This window comes from Choloepus didactylus (assembly GCF_015220235.1).
Source record: "Choloepus didactylus isolate mChoDid1 chromosome 25 unlocalized genomic scaffold, mChoDid1.pri SUPER_25_unloc1, whole genome shotgun sequence".
Classification (NCBI taxonomy): domain Eukaryota; kingdom Metazoa; phylum Chordata; class Mammalia; order Pilosa; family Megalonychidae; genus Choloepus; species Choloepus didactylus.
The window spans coordinates 7,728,472-7,754,277 of record NW_023637606.1 but is presented as its reverse complement, the minus strand read 5'-3'; the positions used below and the strand labels follow the sequence as shown (position 1 = coordinate 7,754,277).

Sequence of the window (25,806 nt, the reverse complement as noted above, 5' to 3'; positions counted from 1 at the left end):
TTGAGAAAATCAATAAAATTGATGGACCACTGGCTAGGCTAACAAAAAAAGAATAGAGAGTGGATGCAAATACATACAATCAGAAATGGGAAAGGAAATATGCGGTCGGGGTTACTGCTTCTAGGGGGAGTGGCGGCCGGTAGCCGAGCCCTCAGCTCTCGGGGCTGCTTAAAGGTTACCGGCGGCGGGGGCTCTTTCCCGGAGGCGAGGGCGAGGCGGAGGACGTGGCCAGAGTCCTCGGCGAGAGGCGTGCAAGGAGGGCGGCGATAAGGACAAAAACACTCTTCATCCAGTAGGGGTATGCGCCAAAGAGATTTATTCAGGGGTGATTACAGGTTATATAGGCTGGTAAGAGGGGCAGGGCTGGAAAGGAGGTGAAGTAGCCTAAAATGGCAATACTGAAGGGAGAGGGGCTAGGATTGGTTCTGAGAGGACGCAGGAGCCGTTGCAACGGGCGGGGGTTGTTTCGGCCACGGTGCATGCGCACTGGCGGTGGCAGGAGTGGCCTTGGCACCAGGGAGTGAGTGGGTAAGATAAGGTAGTGGGGAAAGGGCAGTTGGGAGAAAGGCGGTTTCCTCCGGCAAGCCTCCCCTGCCAGTGGCATTTTGGGTGAGGAAAAGGGAGCTGCCTTGACCTCGCTCCTCAGGCTCGGGGGGGCTGCAGAGGGCACTCACGCCCGTACCTACTACCCTCCCCAGGGGGTGATATCAAGTCCCCTGGCCCAGGCCTGGTAAGTCGAGGCACAAGCTCAGTCCCCGCAATTCCCCTTTCTTTTCTAATTAGAGGAAGAGGCTTTACCGGAGAGGCCCGCTAAGGGTGAGGGAAGGGGGAGGTCAGGGAAGGGAAAAAGGGGTTGACGGTGGCTCAGTGAGGCTGGAGCTCAGTGTTGGTGTGGTGCCCGGGCGCTCGACAAGGGCTTCGCTGCAGCGGGCTGGGCGAAGGTGAGGGGTTTAAAGTTCAGGGGTTTAAAGTTCAGGGGTTCAGAGAAGCTGGAACTCGAGGCGAGAGCGATGTTCAGGTGATTGGGAAGGGCCTCGCGGTCGGCGGGTCGACCGGTGGCGTTGAGGTCGCGGAGGGTTGGCTGTCATCTTGGAGTGGGGGGCGTCAGAGGTGGCGAGTCGCTGATACTGGATTTGCACGAACGAGGAAAAAATGGCATCTGTTTGTTTTCTTACAAGCTGGACAATTTTGCGGATGAGGCAGGGTCCTAAGATGAGAGCTAGAATAATTATTAATAGGGGGCCAAGAAAAGGAAGGATGTATGGGAGGATGGGAGTGAAAAAACTGGACCAATAATTGGTGGCTTCACGATCTCTTTTACGCTTTTCCAGTCCCTCTCGGACCCTTTTCAGGCTGTCCTCGATGAGACCTGTGGAATTGGCATAAACACAGCACTCTTCTCCTAGGGCGGCGCAGAGGCCTCCTTCTTTGAGGAGGAGAAGGTCAAGACCTCGGCGGTTTTGGAGCACTACCTCAGAGAGGGAATTGACAGAATTTTTTAGATGGTAAATAGCGTTTTGTAGGTGACGAATGTCCTCGTCAACAGCCGCCCTGAGGTGAGTTAGGGCGGAGCCTTGACTGGCTAGTGCAGCGATTCCGGTGCCAGTGCCGGCAAGACCTAGGAGGGAGGCAATTGTAAGGACGGTGATGGGCTCTCGCTTTTGTAGAAGGGCAGGAGCTGCAGTTCTTTCCAGACGGAGGAAGAAGTCTTCTTCGCTGTGGTATAAGACCTTAGGGATAAGGACAATTAGGAGGCAAGTTTCTTTATATTCGCTGATGATATTCGTGCTGAGACAGGGGGTAAGTCCTGTAGAGGAGCAGAGCCATTGGGAGGAGTTATGAGGAATGAGAAATTTTGCCGAGCTGCTGGGAGATGAGTAGCTGGCACAGGCAGTGAGGTCGGGAGAGTTACTGGAGCGAGGACGGACGCACTTTCCCGTATAGGAGACTGAATGAAAGGTTAGGGGGACGGCAGAGGTATTCCAACTGCATTCCGAGGGGCTGTCTTCTGTGCTTTCTGAAAAGGAGAGGTTGGAGGCAACGGGCTCGTACAGTGAGGAAGAGGTGGAGAGGCAGAGCCAGCAGGAGGAGGTAAAATTGGGGTTGGAGGAGTTTACTGAGGCAAAGGCGGCTTGGATGAGGCTGAGGAGGGGAGAGGAATAACGAGAAGGGGGCAGAAAAGGTTGGGGTGGTGGGGTTGGCGATGCGCTGTTTGTAGCTGAGGTGCGGCTGGTTGGAGCTGAGGTGCGGCTGGAGAGCTGTGGAAAAAGGGGGTTAATGACTTTATTGGGACCTATGCCAGAGGGTGTTCTTAATGCAGTATTTTGGCATGGTTGGCTTACAGCCTCCTTTTTTATTAGAATAAGTGATTCTCGGTCGGTTCCTTTCTCATAGATTCTGAAGCCTCAAGTTTGACTGAGTAACCAGGAGGGATCAGTGGGGAGCTGCACTGTAAGATTAAGATGTGTGCAGGATCCTTTACTTTCTTGGCCGAGCCAGTTAACAGTAGGGAGTTTGCACCCTGTAGGGGTCCATTTTAAGGTAAGGTAATGATTAGGAACAGGAGGCTTCCAATTAGTGGCTAATGTTTCACACCCCCAGTATGCACAGTAGTACTTGTTGGGGGAATTACAGTACGATTTTCCAGGATTTGAGGATGGGCACATGTAATATTGGGCCTGGGGATTACTTACCTTTTGAGCGCAGGTTTCTTCGACTCTGGAGACAAAGGTGGTGAAAGGCTTACTCGGCTCCTGAAAGAGCTTGGTGAATTTATTAGGCCGACAGGCAGAGCAATTGGCAAACGCGCGCAAGGCGATGCCTCTGAGGATAGTCCAGAAGGTGGCAGGGACATTAAGATAAGCAGACGCATTTAGAAACGCTCCAGTGCCCAAATAGGCTTCGGGGGGATGATAGACTCCAATGGCTGCATCTTGCTCACTTTGCTTAGCTGCTTCTGCCTGGAAGTGAGCACGCCAGTCAACAAACTGGCCGGGGTTAAAAATTGAACGGGCAAGCGAGGCCCAGTCTTGGGGGATGCAATAGTTCATGGCGAGATCCTGTAGTATTTGGGAAGCATATGGGCTACCTAACCCGTCCTCCTTGACGGCCTTGCGAAGCTGCTTGATAGTATCTAAGTCAATGGGATACCAGTCATGCGGCCTCTGTGGGGTGGGGGCAAGGTTAAGAGGAAAACAGCGAAAAGCACGAGAGAAAGGAGGACACGCTTGCAGAGGACTTGGCGTGGGAGTGGGGGTAGGGGGAGCGTTGCCCCAAGGATTGCCTTGAGGTGCAGAAGGCAGCCAGGGGTTGTTAGTCGGCAGGGTGGAAGGAGCGGCGGCAGCTGCCGGTAGCGGCTCCGAAGGGGAGCTCGCCGGAGGGAGAGGCGGGAGTGGGAGGCCCCAAGCGTCGCGAGACGGCGGCGCGGTAGGCGTGGCTAAGACACAAGATGGTGGATCAGTCCCGCCCTGTGAAAGGGTGGGGTTCAAGGCATAAGATGGTGGACTAGCTCCGCCCTGTGGAAGGGCGGGGTAAAGCGTATGCGGTTTCTGGCCCAGCTTAGGGCTGATGTCATCGCCAGAGCATTTCCTTCCCTCGATGGAAGAAGAAGGAGGAAGTTCGCCATCTTGGCGTGGCGCAGTGTTATTTTGCTTTTTGGGAGTCACCTCGAGCGCGTTGTTAATCTGCTCGACTAAGGACTCCGTGTCCGAGTCATGAGTTGAATTAGTATTGCTATCTGAGTCTGTCGGCTGGGTTGATAGTGCCTCCTTGGATTTAACGGGGCCTCTATCAGGGGGGAGGGAGCCTTGAAGGCAGGAGCGGATGGTTATCAAGGTGGGGAGCAAGCCGGGAGGGAAGCGCTTGCTCTCATGTTCCATGGCATTAGTGACTCGATCAATAAGGCGATCATAAGTAACAGGGTCCCAAAGATGGCAAGTGGTGAGCCATGGGTTAAAGGGCAGCAGGAGATCCCAGTATATCTGCAGCTGCCGGACAGACACTTTACAGCGATGCGTGTCTAGGAGACCAGCCAGAGCACGAACTTGAGGTGCCTGACATGTAGATATACGATTACCCATAGCTGAGGGGAGAGGAGGGGGAGTAGTTCCCGAGCCGGGCCGGCCGGCTGGCGGGGAGGAGAAGGAGGAGTAGTTTACTGAGCAGAGAGAATGAGATAAACCGTGGCTGCAAGGCCGAAGGAGACGGCGAGAGCAGAAAGCAGTGCCCTTTGGCAACGAGAGCAGTCAGGGGGGGGGCGGTTGCAAAGAGGCACACGGCACCAAATGAGGAAATAAAGATACAAAGAACTACAGCAAAGTAATGGAGGGGAAGAGGGAGAGTGTTAGGAGGAACGGGGGTCATAGAAGTGCGCATACAAGAGGACGAAGAGAGCGTGGGGGAAGGGAGGAGTTCCTACTGGATGAAGAGAGCGTGGGGGAAGGGAGGAGCGGCTTCGGAGCAAGGAACCTCACACGGCTCCGGAAGCGGCGAGGGAGAGGCGGCCCTTACCTTGCAGGCGAGGAAACGGGAAGCTGGAGGGGCGTCCGGGCGAGCGGGTGACCTGCCAAACTGTCGTGTGGAGACGTTCCTCACACGGGGCACCAGTTGCGGTCGGGGTTACTGCTTCTAGGGGGAGTGGCGGCCGGTAGCCGAGCCCTCAGCTCTCGGGGCTGCTTAAAGGTTACCGGCGGCGGGGGCTCTTTCCCGGAGGCGAGGGCGAGGCGGAGGACGTGGCCAGAGTCCTCGGCGAGAGGCGTGCAAGGAGGGCGGCGATAAGGACAAAAACACTCTTCATCCAGTAGGGGTATGCGCCAAAGAGATTTATTCAGGGGTGATTACAGGTTATATAGGCTGGTAAGAGGGGCAGGGCTGGAAAGGAGGTGAAGTAGCCTAAAATGGCAATACTGAAGGGAGAGGGGCTAGGATTGGTTCTGAGAGGACGCAGGAGCCGTTGCAACGGGCGGGGGTTGTTTCGGCCACGGTGCATGCGCACTGGCGGTGGCAGGAGTGGCCTTGGCACCAGGGAGTGAGTGGGTAAGATAAGGTAGTGGGGAAAGGGCAGTTGGGAGAAAGGCGGTTTCCTCCGGCAAGCCTCCCCTGCCAGTGGCATTTTGGGTGAGGAAAAGGGAGCTGCCTTGACCTCGCTCCTCAGGCTCGGGGGGGCTGCAGAGGGCACTCACGCCCGTACCTACTACCCTCCCCAGGGGGTGATATCAAGTCCCCTGGCCCAGGCCTGGTAAGTCGAGGCACAAGCTCAGTCCCCGCAGAAATATAACTACTGACCCTGCAGAAATTAAGCAGATAATGAGAAGATAGTATGAGCAACTATATGCTAATAAACCAGACAACTGAGATGAAATGGACAACTTCCTAGAAAAACATAAACAACCAACACTGACTCAAGAAGAAATAGATGACCTCAACAAACCAATCACAAGTAAAGAGATTGAGTCAGTCATCAAAAATCTGCCAAAAAAGAAAAGCCCAGAAACAGTTTCACCTGTGAATTCTACCAAGCATTCAAGAAAGAATTAGTACCAATCCTGCTCAAACTCTCCAAAAAAATTGAAGAAGAGGGAAAGCTACCTAACTCATTCTATGAAGCCAACACCACCCTAATACCAAAATCAGACAAAGATACTACAAAAAAATTATAGACCAATTTCGGTAATGAATAGAGACACAAAAATCATCAAAAAATACTTGCAAATTGAATCCAGCAACACATTAAAAAAATTATACACCACGACCAGGTGGGATTTATTCCAGGTATGCAAGGCTGGTTCAACACAAGAAAATCAATTAATGTAATACACCACATCAATAAATCAAAGCAGAAGAACCACATGATCATCTCAGTCAATGCAGAAAAGACATTTGACAAAATTCAACATCCTTTCCTGATGAAAACACTTCACAGGATAGGAATAGAAAGGATTTTTTTCAATACGATAAAGGTGATATATGGATAACCCACAGCTAACATCATACTCAACGGGGAAAGACTGAAATCTTTTCCTCTAAGATCAGGAACAAGACAGGGATGCCCACTATCACCACTGTTATTCAACATTGTGCTGGAAGTTCTAGCTAGAGCAATTAGGCAAGAAAAAGAAATAAAAGGCATCCAAATTGGAGAGAAAGAAGTAAAACTTTCACTATTTGCAGATGACATGATTCTATATGCAGGAAATCCTACAAAATCTACAGCAAAGCTACTAGAGCTAGTCAAAGAATACAGCAAAGAGGCAGGCTACAAGATCAATACACAAAAATCTGTAGCGTTCCTATCCACAAGTAACGTGCAACAAGAGGAGAAAATCAAGAAAAAAATCCCATTTACAATAGCAACCAAAAGAATCAAGTATTTAGGAATAAACTTAACCAAGGACACAAAGGACCTTTACACAGAAAACTATAACAAACTGCTAAAAGAAATTGAACAAGACCTTAAAAAATTGAAGAACATACCATGTTCATGGATTGGAAGACTAAATATAGTTACGATGGCAATTTTACCTAAACTGATTTAAAGATTCAGTGCAACACCAATTCAAATTCCAGCAACTTAATTTACAGAAATAGAAAAAACTATAAACAAATTTATTTGGAAGGGCAAGGTGCCCTGAGTAGCCAAAAATATCTTGAGAAAGAGGAACAAAGCAGGAGGTCTCACACTACCCAACTTTGAAGCATATTACAAAGTGACAGTGCTCAGAATAGCATGGTACTGGCATAAGGACAGATATACCAACTAATGAAATCAAACTGAGTATTGAGAAGTATACCCTCACATCTATGGACAACTGATCTTTGGATATCCATTTCCAAAAGAATGAAAGAAGATACCTATCTCACACCTTATACAAAAATTAACTCAAAATGGATGAAAGATCTAAATGTTAGCACCAAGACCATAAAACTCATAGAAGAAAATGTAGGGCAATATCTTAAAGATCTTGTGATACAAGGTGGTTTCTTAGACCTCACACCCAAGGTGTGAGCAACCAAAGAACAAATACACAAACGGGATCTCCTCAAAATTAAACACTTTTGTACATCAAAGGACTTTGTCAGAAAAGTAAAAAGGCAACCTACACAATGGGAAATACTTGGAAACCACACATCAGATAAAGATTTAATATCCCAAATATATAAAGGAATCCTACAACTCAATAACAGAAAGAAAAACAATCCAATTAAATAATGGGCAAAAGACATGGACAGACATTTTTCTGAAGAGGAAATACAAATGGCTCAAAAACATACGAAAAAAATGCTCTACTTCACTGGCTATTAAGGAAATGCAAATCAAAACCACAATGCAATTTCATCTCATACCTACCAGAATGGTCATTATCCAAAAAACAGAAAATGGCAAGTGCTGAAGAAGATATGGAGAAAGAAGCACACTTATTCATTGTTGGTTGGAATGTAGAATGGTTTAACCACTCTAGAAGGCAGTGTGGAGTTTCCTCAGGAAGCTAAATATAGATTTGCTGTATGACCCAGCTATTCCATTGCTAGGTATATATTCAGAGGAACTGAAACTTAAGACACAGACATTTGGAAATGAATGTTTATTGCAGCATTATTCATGACTGCCAAGAGACGGAAACAGCCCAATTGTCCATCAATGGATGAGTGGATAAACAAACTATGGTATAAACACATGATGGAATATTATGCAGCTGTAAGACAGAACACAGACATGGATCATGTAATAATGTGGATGAAACTTGAGGACATTACGTTGAGTGAAGTTAGCCAGAAACAAAAGGACAGATTCTGTACAGCCTCACTAATATGAATAGACATTAATGAACAAACTTTGGGAGTTAAAAGCTGACAACACAGGTGGCCAGGAGATAGAAAGAGGGTAGAGATAAGGCATTTGATGCTGAAGGACCACAGAATGTTTAGCAGGATTGATTGTATAGAACCAGAAATAGCATAATACTGTGTGATGGTAACACAGTATTGTAAGTACACTGAACAAAGAAGTCTGTGAGTAAAGCTCAAAGAGGTGGGATAGGAGAATGTATGACATCAGACTCAAAGATAGGTGATACAGACTGGTACTGTATAACTTGGCAAAAACTGGAGTGGTCAATGACTATTACTAAATATAGAACTATAAAAATGTTTTTGCATGTGGGAGAGCAAATTAATGTCAATCATGTAGAGTGTTGAAAAAGGGATGGTATTTGGGAAAAAACATAATCAAATCAAACTGGAGTCTATGGTCAACAGTAATTTTCTAATATACCTCCATTAAATGTAACAGAGGCAATATGCCAATGCTAAATGTATATGAGAGGGGGATGTAAGGAAGGAATATGGGATTCTTGGTACCGGTGTTATTTTCTTGTCCTTACTATTATATTGTAATGTATGATGTTATTTTCCTTTTTATCATCTTTTTTATTATTGCTAAAAAAAAACCAATTTTTCTTGTAGTAATCAATATGTTCAAGTGCTGATTGTGGTGATATACAACTTTATGATGATACCATGAACAACTGATTGCGCACTGTGGATGAATGTATGATATGTGACTATAACTCTATAAAACTGTAGGAAAAATATATGTAGGAGTAAAAGTGTTGGCGAAAACATGGTGAAAGGGATGTACCTATCTACTGCTGATGAGCAGGTAGAATGGTTTAGCCTTTCTGAAGGTCAGTGTGACGGATGCACAAAAAGTTAAGTATGTGGGGACCATAAGGTCCTGCAACCTCATTATGGGGTACATTATTTGAAGATCTGAGAGCAGAGATGTGAATGGACATTTGCAAATTTGTGTTCATGGAGACAGCAATCATGATTTGCAATGGATGGAGGTGACCTAAGGGTACATAGACTGAGGAACAGAATGGTGAACTGTGGTGTATGCATACAATGGAATATTGAGCAACTACAAGAAGGAGTGAAGCTGTGAGACACACAACAAGGTGAATGGATACTGTACCCAGTATTTGAGTGAAGTAGGCCAGAAATAAAGGCAGACACTAAAATGCCTTGCCAGTATGGAGTAACTACAACGTGTAAACTCAGAATTTCTCTTTTCCTTTAATATAGGCTTTTTGGGTCATAAATTTCCCTCTCAGCACCAGCTTTGCTACAGCCCATAAATTTTGATATGTTTTCTTTTCACTGTCATTTGCCTCGAGGTATTTACTAAATTCTCTTGTAATTTCTTTCTTTATCCACTGGTTTTCTATTGAGTGAGTTGTTTTGTCTCCATTTATTTGTGAATTTTACAATCTTCTGCCTGTTGTTTATTTCCAACTTCATTCCATTTAGATGCAAGAAAGTGTTTTTTGTAATATCAATATTTTTAAATTTGTTGAGCCTTTCTTTGTGACCCAAAATGTGGTTATCCTAGAGAATGTTCCATGACCACTTTATGACAAGCTTTATAGCAATATTAAATTTCTTGCACATGGTAACTGTACTTAAGGTGATTACAAAAGTGAACATACTGGTTCATAGGAAATGTACATGGAAGTATTATGTGTTTAAGGGGCATGATGTGTGCCCTCAAATGCTCAGAAAATAGATGGATGATGGAAAGTTGATAGAATGCTATGGCAAATGTGGCAAAATGTCAAAATTGGTAGATCTGGGTATCTGGAGAATAGGGGAATTTAGAATTCTCCATATGGGGTTTATATTATTTTTGCAACTGTCCTGTTAGTCATTTATTAGTCATCATTAGTGAATTTATTTTAAAATAAATGTTTTTCAAAAAATTAAATAAAAGAATACACATGCAATGCAGTTGCAAAATAAAAACACATTCAAAGCCACACCAGGATAAAATGAAATAATATGTGAAAGCCCTGATACTTCATTTAATATTAAAAACTAAGCCCAATATTAAGAATAAACCAATGAAAATAATTGGTAGGAAAAGAAATCAGTGATATAAAATGATTTTAATAATCTTCAACTAAGATGAAAAACTTTTAAGTCAACTTATCATATACTGTGATTTAAAGTAAAATAAAACCATACAAACTAAATTATAGTAAGTAGTGTATTATAATATTCTTTCCTCAATTCTAAGAAGCATGGATTTGGTAATGAGTTAGATTGGAACTCTGTATTTTCTGCATGAGTGAATAAGTAGGCAGTAGCCTCAATATCTCCTGACAGTAATGCAGTGTTACTTTTCATAACTAGTCCCATGTATTATATAACTTTATACTATAAATTATTATGTTAAAACTTTCAGGAGTCAAAATCCTGTAAAAAGGTAAGAGAAGAAAAGAAAAATGGAAAACCAAATGTATATATATGTAGACATATATACACAAATCTCATCATATGAGGTAACTTCAGTCTCTCCACTCATAAGGAAGATTCATTCTCTTTATAGGTTTTCTTTTTAAAATTAGAGAAGTTCTGGGTTTACAGAATAATCATGTATGAAATATAAATACAGATCCCAATATACCACCCACCAACAACATTCATAGGTGTGGAAATTTTGTTACATTTGATGAAAGCAAACTTTTATAATTGTACTATTAATAAAAGTCTATGCTTTCATTTAGGATTCAATGTTTGTGTAGTGCAGTTCCATGGATTTTTTAAAATGTTTATACTGTTACCATATTTTCAGTCTATTTCCCCTTTTAGTCACATTCAAATATGTATGTCAGTGCTGTTAATGGCACTCAAATGTTGTTCTGTCATCCCCACCATCCTATATCAAAGTATGTCCATCAACCTATTAAGAACCCTGTATGTTTTAAGCCTTAGCTTCACATTCACACATTTTTTTTTTTTGAGATGTCTGATTTTTGCACATTGGGCTTGTACTCCATTTTGATGAATAATTTATTACATCTAGGAGCTTTACTGTGAATTTATCAGCATTTTCTGTAAATAGGTTCATATCATCTGCAAATTGGGAAAGTTGTACTTCTTCCTTTCCAATTTGGATGCCTTTTTTCTTTTATTGACTAATTGTTCTGGCTAGAAATTACAGTAAAATGTTGAATAAGAGTGATGGCAGTGGGATCCTTGTCTTGTTCCTGATCTTACATGAAAATTTTCAGTCTTTCACAGTTAAATAGGATGTTAGCTGTGGATTTTTCATATATGCCCTTCATAATGTTGACAATGTCTCCTCCTATTCTTATATGCTTTTGGATAAGGTTTCCTAGTATTTTGGATTATGCTTGCTAGTATATTGTTGAGGATATTTCCATCTATATTCATAAAATATATTTTTATGTCATTTTCTTTTCTTTTTCTACCTCTTCAAATTGTGGAGGAGTTTGAGCAGAATTGGAGTTACGCATTCTAGAATGTTTGGTAGAAATCACCTGTGAAGTTATCTGGTCTTGGGCTTTTATTTGTTGGGAGATTTTGATTACTGATCCAATCTCTTTGCTAGTAATTGGCTTGTTGTGATCTTGCATATTTTCCTGAGTCTATGTAGATAGTTTGGGTATTTCTAAAAATTTGTCTATTCCATCTAGGTTATCTAATTTATTGGCATACAGTTTTTAATAGTATCATCTTACAGTTCTTTTATTTCAGTAGGGCTGGTAGTAATGTCCCCCTTTTCATTTCTGATTTTCATTATTTGTACATTCTCTCCCTTTCTCCCTGTCAGCCTTGCCAAAGATATATCAATTTTCTCGATCTTTTCACAAAACCAGCTTTGGGTTTTGTTAATTCTCTCTATTGTTTTTGTTTTATTCTATTTCATTTATCTCTTCTGTAATCTTGTTTTTTCTTTCCTTCTGCTCAACTTGGGTTTAGTTTGCTCTTCTTTCTCTAGTTCTTCCAAATTTTGAGGTTAGATCTCTGGTTTGAAGTCTTTCTTCTCTTTTAATGGAAACATTTAGAGCTATAAATTTCTCCCTCAATACTGCCTTAACAGCATTCCATAAGTGTTAGTTTGTTGTATTTTGATTTTCAGTTGCCTCAATATGTTTCCTAATTTCACTGCTAATTTCCTCTTTAATACATTGGTTGTTTAAGGGCATGTTTTTTTAATTTCCACATATTTGTGAACATTCCATTTTTCCTTCTGTTATTAATGTCTGGCTTCATTCAGTTGTGGTCAATGAATAAACGTTGTTTGATTTCAGTATGTGTATGTGTGTTGTGTATATACATATATATGTATTTTATAATGACTTGCTTTACCACCCAACATCCTGGAGATGTTCCATGTGCACTCAAGAAGTGCTTTTTTAAGAATTGGCATTTAAGCACCTGCAGGAATTAAGAATTGTACCAAATTTTACATACTAAAAAAATGCAATAATACTGACATTTATAATTACCTAAATTATTACCTTTATTGCAGGTCCTTTATTTCTTTATTCCATTTTCAGCCACTGTCTAGTGCCCCTTTTTTTCAGTCTGAGGAATTTCCTTTAGCATTGCTTGTGGGGCCAGTCTAGTAGGGATGAATTCTCTCAGCTTTTGCTTATCTGGGAATGTATTAATCTTCCCCTAATTTCTGAAGGAGTGTCTTACTGGATATCAAATTCTTGGCTGGCAGTTGTTTTCCTACAGCTTTTTAACTATTTAAACCTACTGACTTCTTGCCTCCATAGTTTTTGATGAGAAATCAGGACTCAATCTAATTGGGACTACTGAATGGGCAGGGTCCACATCCCCAAGGAAATAATTTAATCTGAGTTATCACCCCCAGTTGGTTGAGTTACATCTCCATGGAAACAATCAAGAGGTTCCAACCTAGTCAAAAGACTAATAAATCTGCCCCCACAAGATTGCAACAAGGAACATGGCTTTCTCTGGGGGACATAATACACCCAAACCAGGACACCTGAATATATATAGAAAGTTGCAGAGTTTAGCAGAAAAGGAAATCTATTTCTTGTGGCAAAAGTTGGGTAAAGCTAATGAATCTCTCTGTAAATTTTAGTAAAAGCCTGAGCATCAAATTATATATTGATGCAAACTAAAATTTAGTTTTCTCACTATTGAAGTAACAAACTTTTCTTAGATTATCAGTCTGTTTTTAGTAAGAGGTTATACACATTTTTTTCTTTTTAAATAATCAGTGTAAAAGGCAAAAAGTCTATGTTTATCAAAATAACCTCTTGTACTTTGTTAACTTTATCATGTCCCCGATTGTTTAAGAAAAAATCAAGTCTTCTCACTTTTAAAAGAATTGAGTCTTTCCTTACCTTTAATTAAATAAACTAAATACTGCTTCCCAGTAAACCTGTTCCTAATTATCCTTTCACCTTGTAAAAAGAGCTAAGTGCTAAAAATAATTAGATTCATTTTGTACAGGAAATGTCAAATATAAAAGGGTTTTATAACCTTCTGATAGTTAAATTTGCATTGATAAAATATTGTTCATATAAATATTTAAGGACTATATAAAATTCCTAAAAGCTTACCCATGTTCTTACTGTCCATGTTATGTTCTGATACTGATCTGCATGATATTAAACAGAGTAGTGTTGCTAGTCATAGTTTTAACTGCTCAAAAGAAGTTATATGTCACAGAAACAAACAACTTTCCTTATCAGTCACATTGTTTTACTCTACTCTAAAAGTGTTTGCAGTCAGCTACAGGTCAGAACTTCACCTTCAACAAATAAAAGACATTTAAACAAGAAGCAAAGAAAGTACATAACTTATATTCTACCGATCAACAAATATAACACTAGTAGAAATATAAAAAAATTAGACCTCTGTTTTAACTAAAATGCTTTTTATATTTAAACAAGACTCCAGTTGCCACACATGATATCTTCCCCTTTGAGTTACTGACACAGCCAAATTCCATGGCCTCCAAAACTTTAAAAATATTACACACATCTTCTGGTCATGCCTCAAAGGTAGATAGAAACACACTACTAAAAACACCTGTAACTCTGCCTGCCAAAAAGGTCTCATTTGCTTTTACTCCTTAGTTGATACATCCTCCAGACTGGCTTTGTTGCATAGTGCCAGAGGGAGTTGTGAGAAAGGTCAATAGAACCCCTGGAGCCCACATTCCTGTTCTCAAGAGTATCAACAATGCTACAATATGAAGAAAATACATCCATCAGGGAAATAATACCCAGAGCAATATGGTTAAAGCATAAAAGGACACAAATGGCACTAAACTCTGCTCCTACGGAGAGACAGCATGTGTGGTACTGTAAGCCTCACACCCACCCAATAGCAGCAGATATTCTAAGCCCAAATAAACTGCAAATAAATTCCAAATGCCTCTTTTTGTGTCATCCCTGCCTCCTCTCTGCTACAGAGAGAGCTCCAGATTCCTTTTTTGCTCTTTCTGGGTTTATCTGTCCTCTGAAGTTGTGTTCAGTGGTACAAATTTCTCAATTAAATCCCCAATTGGAGCTTGGTTGAGCTACCTTCACTTGTTCCTTGTAGATACTGATTCTTTTTCCCATGGAAGAGCAATTCCAGACAAGCCTCCTGTGCTAGTGAGTGAGTGAGGGGAGCCCACCTCCACAGATTAAGAAACTTACAGTTGTGCACTGTGATCTCAGACCTTCCACCTGCTCCAGACCAGTGTATGATGTGTGTCTGGTCACAGAACCCCCCAAACAGTTGCTCCAGAGTTTCTGGCTGACTTAGGTGACAAACAGGATTCCACATCTCCCTATGCCACCATCTTCTTTGTTGCTCTTTTGAATGCATCTTACTTTAGCTTAATAAATTTCTTCTGTTCTTCAGTTTTCAGTGTCTGTTCATTCTGTTTTCAGCATGATAGTCTCGTATCAGAAGAGTGGGATTTGAAGGCAAACACTAGGACAGTTCTCGGACTGCAGATGAGAGAAACACATGGTAGCAGCAGGAATCCTTTGTGCTCCATATTCTCTGGGTTCATTGTCTGGGTACTTTGGCTAGCCCCTCTTGGATCTTTGAACTCTTGCTGTATTGTGGCTGAGGTCAAATCTGTTGAGCTAAAGACTGACTGGGTCCTCTGTTATGATGTCTGTTGCTTTTGGCCATCATGTGAGAGAATTCTTTACAGTTTCTCTCACTATAAGGAACAGTCAGCAGTCAATCTGATTTTGAGAATAAATAGCCTGGTAAGGCCTTTGCAGATTCAATATTGAACTTCCAAGTAAGAGTTTTCTATTTTATTATTATTATTATTTTTATTACTCATGGGGTAATAGGTAACAAACAGTCAACTGAGGCTTCTTTGCAGGAACCTCCTGTCCAACCAGTTTCTAATTATTTATATAAGAATTCTAATGTCAACAGTTGCAACTATCCTAATAAATGAGTTTAACCTCTGATTAATCTAAATTTACACAGCCACAAAAGGGTGACTTTGATCAGCCTAGACTTCATTATTTCAAGGAGAAACTTATCAGCCCCAATTTTACAATTAAGTTCACTAAATGAGATGCTTTTAACAAATAACTCCTAAAGACCACTGAAAGAGAACATAAAGCTCAATTAGAATCAATTAAGGAAACAATGACAAACTTTAAAACTAACCCACCTATTCTAGTTTGCTAATGCTGCTGGAATGCAAAACACCAGAAATGGATTGGCTTTTATAAGGGAGGTATATTTGCTTACATAGTTACAGTCTTAAGGCCATAAGGTTTCCAAGGTAAAGCATCAACAATTGGGTACCTTCACTGGAGGATGGCCAATGGCATCCAGAAAACCTCTGTTAGCTGGGAAGGCACTTAGCTGGTGTCTGCTCCAAAGTTCTGGTTTCAAAATGGCTTTCTCCCAGGATGTTCCTCTCTAAGCTGCAGTTCCTCAAAAATGTCACTCTTAGTTGCTCTTGGGGTGTTTGTCCTCTCTTTGCTCCTCTGCAGCAAGCATCTGCTTCCAACAGCTATCTTCAAGCTGTCTCTCATCTGCAGCTCCTCTCTCAACTCCTGTGCTTTCTTCAAAGTGTCCCTCTTGGCTGTAGCTCTTCTTCAAAATGTCAGACCTTAGAACATAAATTGTGTTCACTATTGGGTCTCTTAAGTAACAAATGTGGCCATGATGACAATGCAGCCATGACTGATCAGAGAGTGCCAAAATTTTATTTTCCTCATCATTGGAACAAATTGTAAACTCCAAGTCTGCACAAATGAAATTTAAAAATATATGCAAGTTAAGCAAGATCTGCTAAATCCCAATTTCTCCAAGTCTTAATGTGGTACAATAACCAATTTTAAGTATGGAGTTAGGGAACTGGAGCTACAATTGTCTATTCTGAGATTATTTTCCTGATATTTTACATGGCAATAATGGAGTACATCAGATATTTCATTGAGGAAGTCCACTTTTATTTCCTACTAACTAAGGCTATCAGTCATCTAAGAACACTTGGAATCTGCTTAACTCAAATTTCATTCACTTTCAGAATAAAGTCTTTAATATAGTTCTATCTATCTACATCTATCATCTATCTAACTTTTATCTACAACAAATAGGAATATATTACCAATTTTCCAATATTCCATCCTACAAATGTATCCTCCCTTTTGCCTCAGAATTCTAGGAAAGAGGTCACTTTTCCTCACTGAAGCACCCAGTTCCTGTTCTTAATATAATATTGCAACTATTTGTGAAGGTAAATTGAAGGTAGATATGAGAGGAAAAAATCATTTTTTTCATAAAATTTCCCCCCATAAACACAAACACACACTGATAGTGAAATGTGATATTTTATTTCCTTTCTCGGAGTATAGCCTCTTGTTTTATAAGGTGTATATTGTAATACAATTTCTAAATAGTTCAATTTGTATTTCTGAGCCTCAACTACCTTGCCCATATAACATTCCTTGTCTTTCACTGTCTAGAATATGAGAGATTGTAAGTGCTTGAAAAATTATGAATTATCATATAAATGAAGTTTGTGTATTAGCATTATTTTATTTTTTATTCAATTCTGAATTAAAATGTTCACCCAGATGCTTTTACATGAATGTTTCATATACATAAATATCACATATATGCAGCCTCATGGAACAAAGTTTCAAATAATATATTTTATGTTTTGGGGAATTTGTGGATGGTTGTAAAAATGTTTTTTTTGTGTTTTTTTTATTATTATCATGTCATTCTGAAAATTAAACTTTTATAGAAATTTCTTTGTGTTAATATGTAATATTATTAACAATTCAATTTGCTACTTTCAATTTCATTTATAAAGACATTGGTAACATTCAGTTACATAATTTTGGCTTTCACTGAAACAAAAATGTAAAAGTTTAGTCTACATTATTGCCATATAAATATAGGAGTTAATATTTATAGAGCATTAAGCTAAATAGCAACTAATATGCTACTCCCTGATACAGTGTCGTACATTTCACTATTTCCTGTAATAGTGTCATACATTTTCTCTAGTTCATGGAAGTTTTTTTTATATTTGTACAATTAATAACAGACATTTTCCACCACAAGATTCACTGTTACACATTCCCATGCTTTAACCCACAATTCAGCACTGTTAATTAATCTAACAATGACATCATACTATCACCTCTAACCATTTTCAAAAATTTAAGTTCAATCTAGTTAAACATTCTGCCCATCTTAAGCAACCACTTCCCAGGAAATAGCACGAAATTGTTAATTAGGGTGGCTCTGTTAGACAAGTTGACATGTAAGTCTAACTTATCCCAATTTGTAGTCATCTGGAAACATTTAACAATTATATAGTTTTCACACCAGCTTCTTGAAATTGAATACTATCATGTGATGTGAATATGATTTCTGACATTTATATTTACTACACTTAAGGAAAGGCATTTTATGCATATTGTAGCAAATATAGGTCTAGTATTAGTTTTGTACTTTCCACAATAACATTTTGAATTTAAAAATCCCAATATTCATTTGTGTTTACAAATTTTAAGATAATGTAAAATTTCACAACATGTTTCCTCAAGGACCTACAAATATTCACTGAAATATCAGGGTTGCCATCTGATTTGGATACATACAGGATTTCAAAGAAGAATGTGAATGAAGTCACCATGTTTATGTTGTTGAGCTTCATGAATGATTTTGAGCTGCAAGTCTTCCAATTTTTATTATTTTGAACAATTTATCTTAACTCTTGTGGGAAATGGGGGACTGGTGGTATTGGTCATTGGGGATTTCTGGTACCCAATCCCATATTCTATTCTCTGAGTGTATTATCTTGGATGCCTACTATTCTTTTGTCACCCCTAAAATGTCTGTCAATCTCCTGGCAGAGAATAAAACCATTTTACGTCTGGCATGTTGTTCTGGTCTGCTAATGCTTCCGTTTTGCAAAATAGCAGAAGAGGGAGTTTATTTGGTTACAAAGTTACAGTCTTAAGGCCATAAAGTATCCAAGGTAAGGCATCAACAATAGGGTAACTTCACTGGACAAAGGTCATAACCTCTGTTAGCTGGGTAGGCACATGGTGGCTAGCATGTGTCAGCTCCTAGGTTGCATTTCAAAATGGCATTCTCCCAATGCTCCTGGGGCATCTGTCCTTTCTTAGCTTCTCTGGGGCTAAGTGTCAGCAAAAGTCTGCTTTTGATGGCCATCTCCAAAATATCTGTCTCAGCTGCAACACTGAAGTCCTGTTTGTGAACTTTTATAAGACTCCAGTGAACTAATTAAGGTCCATGCTGAACGGGTGGAGCCACATTTCATGGAAATATTCAATTAGAGGTCACACTCTGATGAAAGGTGTCACTGACAGTTGGGTGGGCAATATCATGGAAAAAACCTCATGCCAATATCCCATGAGATTGGATTAAACGATCATTGCTTTTTCTTGGGGGACATAATATATCCAAAATGGCACATATATGTAATATAGTTGTTTATATTTGTTACCTTTTTGATTACAGAGTATTTATTCTTGGCTGTAATGGTTTATGGTCACTATGGAACAATCTACAACCCACTTCTATATTTAGTTAACATGCCTGCCCAAGTCTACCTACCAGTCTTGATTGCTTCACATGTTGTTTGGATTTCAGATGCTACTTTAAACATAGTGGCCACTTGTTGCCTAACCTTCCATGCATCAGCATAATTAAACAAGTCTTTGCGACATCCCATCACTCCTTACTATTTCTTGTTCTGACACATTTACCAGCTTCTGAATTTCTACTTTGTGGGCTTTGCTGAGATAACCACTAGATCTAATTGTCTTGATCTCCTATGGTTTCATTCTGTTGGCTGCTTTGAAGATACGTTCTGCTGAAGGAAGGCAAAAATTCTTCTACACTTGTGGCTCTCATCTAATTGGTTTATCAATTTATTACGGGACAATTTACTTCATGTATGTGAGGCCAATTTCCAGCTATGCTTTGGACCATGAAATGATAGTGTCTGTATTTTTCACTTGTGATTCCCATGCTGAATCCCATCATCTATAGTTTAAGGAACAAACTTGTTTAAATAGGCAATGAAAAGTTGTTTAAAGAAAATTGGTTCATAAAAAAGCACAATTTTAGCACTGAGTAAAACTTAAAGAATGTTAGCTATCAAATCAGATATCTATGGTGAGAAGCTTGGGAATAAAATGTTTGCGTAAATTAGAATATTTCCAAAGACAGTATTATTGACACCTGACTGGTATGTAAATCTAAGCCCTGAATTAACACTAAACTTTGGAATATGAGAAATGTTTTTTTTCAAATGCCCTTAAGATTCCACATTAATACCAGGACCAATAAGCTGACGGAACATAGTTACTTGAGGTAATATGATTTCTTAAACTTATGCTTGTTTCAACTGGAAATCTCTGCTAGATTATTTTTTCTTGGTGTGTGTGTGTTGGCTTTCAATTTAGCTTAACTTAAATATAAGAGAAAATGACTTAGAAATTAGAAAAAACTTCAACATTAATAAACAATCACGATGGATTAATACTTTTATGCCATCTGTCCTAAAATCCACAAATTCTAAATTACCAAGAGGGAACACTGAATGGATGTAAATATGGGAACATTCTATCAAATGGTTACACCCCTGTCTTCAAATATGACAAGCTTAAGGAAAATATATCTACTTATTTAAATATAGATATTTAGAATAAGATCAATGTATAACTGACCAGAAAAAACAATATGAGATATGAATCTAGACTGGTTGTTGGTGTTTCTTCTTTCTTCCTTCATTTCTATCATCTTTGATATTTAGGATTGGTTGGTGACCAAGGATATTAATGGTGTTACTGGTTGGGTATGGATTATACCTAAAATGATATAGTGGCCGTACACCAAATTTAATTCCCTACTGTGGGTATACTGCTGTGAATACATAAGAGAATGTGTTTCATGTTAATTGAAATGCTAGAAGCAAAGAAAAAGATTGTCACATATTGTTTATATATTAACTTCAACTTTTTAGAAAAAAGCTTTTGTCACAACAGAAAATAAAGCAAATGTTAATATGGTGTAAAAATAAAATAAATACATTTCACAGGCAGCATTGCCCTCGGGTTGAAGGAACCAAGTCAGAGCAGGGTGAACTTAGAAGGAACGGCCTTTTAGAGGATTTCGGGAGAACAGGTAGGATCATTGCCACCTGAAACTACTCTTTGGCATCAGCACATTTGGGATCAGGGAGGTCAGGGAGGTCTTCCTTCAATCTCCACTGTTACTAAATCTCAATTTGAGGCTGAACATACACAGTGTCCAATCAGGTTATTCTGTCTCCCAAAGTCAGCACCATGTTAAAAGAGGATGAAGGGCGGATTTTCACAGTTTCCAGGGGATCCCTTGGAGTGTCAGGACAGGGGAGTCTGGCCCCCTGGGCACAGAATCCATTAGGGCTATGGGAATTGTTGGACCGAGGTTAAAGCAATATTCAGTTGACTACATCATCCCTGCCTTCTGAATGTCCCATCTCCTCTCCCAAATTAAGCCCTCAAGACACTGAAAGGTAACACCAAAAAATCACCATTTCTGCCATTACACAGATCCTGGGCAGGCACAAAATACAGCAAGAAATCAAGGCGATCACACAATGGGAAACAAACCTCCTATGAAGCAGAACTTGTTGCCTGGTGTGACCCATCCCAGGTGCCCATAGCTTCCATGATATCACATGGTTTCTTGGAATGTGCATGCCCGAACCTCATCATGGGCCCTGGTAACACTGTGAACCAGGGATACTAATCGCCCATCCTCAAATCTACAGATTGTTTCTGCGAAAATCAAAAGAAACTTGGGGCAAAACACGGCCAAGGGTATTTCTCTTAAAGCCCCAAGCAGCCCAATGAACCACGAAGCTGCCTGCAACTTTTGGGAGAGCCAAATCCTCACCAAAACTCATGGGTGTACCTGATACCGCGGGCTGCAAAAGCCTGCCTACACACGTACTTCAGATGGTAAGGGCCACAATTCCTCCCAAAAATTCCTACCCAGGTTTGGTGCCCTTTAAATTTTCAGACCCAAGAGAGAGACACTGTATTTGAGGCCTGTCTCTTAGCTACCCAGTGATCATTGTGAGGTACTTGGGGGGAGGGGCGGGTCTTGGGCGAATGCACATTTCAAGGAACCACCTGAAATCTAGGCCGCTTTCGGAAACTGGTCTGCCTCTGTTTTCTTGAAGGTTCAGTGGAATTGAAGTTTACTTCAGGAAGTTTCTTTGCCCTGGTTTTTCCCACTGTTTATTTGACAGCTAAAGGGTAAGGAAATCTTATTTGGAGTGATGGAAAGCATGTTTACCTGTTGGTGTTGATAGCAGATTCTGCCCATCACATTCAGCTGAGAAATCTCTCTGATAGTGCAAAAGTCGGAAATGAAGCAGTGTATATACATATGTATCTAAAAGAAGGAGAGGAAAATAAGTAACATATGAGTCTGCACCAAAAGACATGACTGGTATGTAAATCTATGACTCTAATTAACACTAAAGTTTGGAATACAAGAAATCTTTTTCATCATATGCCCAGAAGATACATTAATGCAAGCCAGGACCAATATGCTGAAGGAAAGTAGTTACTTGAGGTAATATGATTTCTTCAACTTTTGCTTTTCTCAATTGGAAATCTCTGTTGGTTATTTTTCCTTGGGGTGTGTGTGTTGCCTTTCCATTTAGCTTAACTTAAACATAAGATAAACTGACATAGAAATTAGAAACAACATCAACATTAATAAATAATCACATGATGGATTAATACTTTTATGCCATCTGTCCTAAAATCTGCAAACTCTGAATCACCAAGTGGGAACTTTGAATGAATGCAAATTTAGGAAGAGTCTATCAAATGGTTACACCCCTGTCTTCAAATATGACAACCTTAAGGATAATACATCTACTTATTTAAATGTAGAGATTTAGAAAAAGATCAATATATAACTGACCAGTAAAAACAATACAAGATATGAATCTAAACTGGTTGTCGGTGTTTCTTCCTTTTTCCTCCATTTCTATCATCATCTTTGATTTTCAGGAGTGCCGTGTAACAACAGGCATTACTGCTGTTACTGGTTTGATAAGGATTATGCCTAAATTTACCAGCAGTAGATTAAGGTTTACTCCCTAATGTGAGACTATTTCTTTTAGTATATAAGGGAATGTGTCTGAACTTAAAGGAAATGCTAGAAGTATACAAAAAGTTTGACACTTTTTTCATGCATTAATTTCAATGGTTCAGCAGAAAAGATTTCCTGAGAACAGAAATTTAAGGAAACGTTACTATCTTGTAGAAAATAAAATAAATACATTTCACAGGTAGTGCTTGTCCTCGTCTTGAATGGAGAAATTCAGAGCAGGGGGAACTTATAAGAACCTGCCTTTCAGGGGATTTGGGAAGAATGGGCCCCATCAGTACCCCTGTAGCTGCTCTCACTGGCATCAGCACATTTGGGATCAGACGGGTCAGGGAAGTCTTCCTTGAATTTCCATTGCTACTAAATTTCAATACGAGGCTGAACATACATTGTGCCCAACCAGGGTATTCTCGCTCCCAAAGTCAGCAACATGTAGAAAGTGGGATGCACGGTGGGTTTTCACCGCTCACAAGGAATCCCTTTGTGCGTCAGGGGCAAGGGATTCTGCATCCCTGGGCACAGAATCCATTACGGATATAATTGAAGGACCGAGGTTCAAACCATATTCAGGTGACTCCATCACCACTGCCTTCTCAAAGTCCCCTCTCCTCTTCAAAATTAACCTACAAAACACTGAAAGCTAACACCAAAAAGTCATCACCATTTGGATACTGCGTCAATGAACCCTCCTAAAAGTGTCTCAGCATATATGCCATTACACAAATCCTGGGCAGACACAAACTAAAGCAAGAAATCAACGAAACCACACAAGAGGGGTAACAAATCTCCTATCAAATAGAACTTGTTGACTGTTCTGACTCATCCCTGGTGCCCACATCTTCCTAGATATCAAGCAGTTTCAGGGAATGTTCATGCCCGAGCCCTGTCAGGAGCCATGGCCAGACTGTGAAGCAGGCAATCTAAGCACCCATCCTCAAATCTGTACAAGGCTTCTAAGAGAATCAAAAGAAACTTGGGCCAATAAACGGCCAAGGGATTTTATCTAAAAGCCCCAAGCAGCCAAATGTTTTAGGAAGCTCAGTGAAATATTTGGGAGAGCCAAATTCTCACCAAATCTCAGGCGTATAGCCGATCTTGTGGGCTACAAAATCATGCCTACAAAGCTACTTCGGATGGTAGGGGCCACAATTCCTCCTACCAACTTCTACTGAGGTTTGCTACCCTTTCAATTTCACGACCCCAGAAAGAGACATTGTATTTGAGGCCTGTCTCTTAGCAACCCAGAGCTCATTGTGATGTATCTGGGGGGAGGGGCAGGGAATGTGTGAATTTCTATTTGGAGGAAGCACCCTGAAATCTAGGCTGCTTTGTGAACCTTGTGTGCCTCTGTTTCCTTCCCAGTTTCTATCGGAATTGAAGGTTACCTCAGTAGGTTTCTTTGCACAGGCTTTTCCCAAAGCTTAGGTGACAGCTAATGGGGAAAGAAATCTTCCTTGGGGTGATGGAAAGAATGTTTATCTGATGGTGTTGACCATAGCAGATTCTGCACATCACGTTCACCTGAGAAATCTACATCTGATCGTGCAAATCTTGGGAATGAAGCATTGTATATCCACGTACCTACAAGAAATGACAGGAAAATGAGTAACATAGGAGTGTGACCCGGAAGACATTACTGGTATGAAGTTATATATCCTCAATTAACACTACACTTAATAATACCAGAAACATATATCACCAAATGACCTGAAGAGAACACATTAATGCAACCCGGGAGCAACAGGCTGAAGGAAATTAGTTACTTGAGGTAGTATGATTTCTTAAGTTTTGCTTTTTTCAATTTACTATAAGTGGTAGATTATTCTTTCTTGGTGTGTCTGTGTAGGTTTTCAAATGAGATTCACTTAATAATGTGATAAAATGTAATAAAAATTAGAAAAAACATCAAGATTAATAAATAATCCCATGATGGATTAATACATTTCCAGCATCCGTCCAAAAATCTGCAAACTCTAAATTACCGGGAGGAAACACAGAATAAATCCAGATTGAGGAACCTTCTATAAAATACATACCCCCTCCCCCGTCTTCAAATATGGCAACCTGAAGGAAAATATACCTGTTTACTTAATTAAAGATATTCGGAATGAGATGAATATGTACCCAACCAGGGAATAAAGTATATGACATGTATCTGGACTGGTTAATGGTGCTTAACTTTTTCCTCCATTTCTGACATCATCTTTGATTTTCAGGAGTGCCGTGTAGCAGCAGGCATTAATGGTGTTACTGGTTTGGTAAGGATTATGCCTTAAGTTACCAGCAGTACACCAAGGATAAATCCCTAACGTGAGAATATTTCTTTTAATCTATAAGGGAATGTGTTTGATCTTAAAGGAAATGCCGGAACTACACAAAAACATTGACCCCTTTTTTTACGCATTAATTTCAATGGTTCAGCCAAAAAGATTTCCTGAGAACAGAAATTTAAGGAAACTTTAATATGTTGTAATAAATAAAGTAAATACATTTCACAGGTAGCGGTTGTCCTCCTCTTGAAAGGAGAAACTCAGAGCAGGGGGAGCTTACAAGAACCTGCCTTTCAAGGGATTTGGGAAGAATGGGCCCCATCAGTACCCCTGAAGCTGCTCTCTTTGGCATCAGCACGTTTGGGATCCGACAGGTCAGGGAAGTCTTCCTTGAATTTCCATTGCTACTAAATTTCAATACGAGGCTGAACATACATTGTGCCCAACCAGAGTATCCTGTCTCCCAAGGTCAGCAATATGTTTAAAGTGGGATGCACCGTTGGTTTTCACAGCTAACGAGGGATCACTTTGAGTGTCAGGGACGAGGGATTCTGCGCCCCCCGGCACAGAATCCATTAGGGATATATTTGATGTACAGAGTTTCAAACCATATTCAGGTGACTCCATCATCCCTGCCTTCTCAAAGTCCCCACTCCTCTCCAAAATTAACCTACAAAACACTGAAAGCTAACACCAAAAAATCATCACCATTTCGAAACTACATCAATGAACCCTCTTGAAAGTGTCTCAGTATATATGCCATTTCACAAATCCTGGGCAGACACAAACTGGAACAAGAAATCAGGGAAACCACACAAGAGGGGTAACAAATCTCCTATGAAAGAGAACCTGTTGACTGTTCTGACTCATCCCTGGTGCCCACATCTTCCTAGATATCAAGCGGTTTCAGGGAATACCCATGCCCGAGACCCGCCAGGAGCCATGGTCAGACTGTGAACCAGGCAATCTAAGCACCCATCCTCAAATCTATACAAGGCTTCTAAGAAAATCAAAAGAAACTTGGACCAGTAAACGGCCAAGGGATTTTATCTAAAAG

General features: G+C 40.3%; 1 pseudogene; it reads right to left on the bottom strand.

The window, feature by feature from the left end:
• LOC119525337 overlaps nt 1-25,376 on the bottom strand; it is a 66,529-nt pseudogene extending 41,153 nt beyond the window's left edge.
• Between the last annotated feature and the right edge of the window lie 430 nt (nt 25,377-25,806).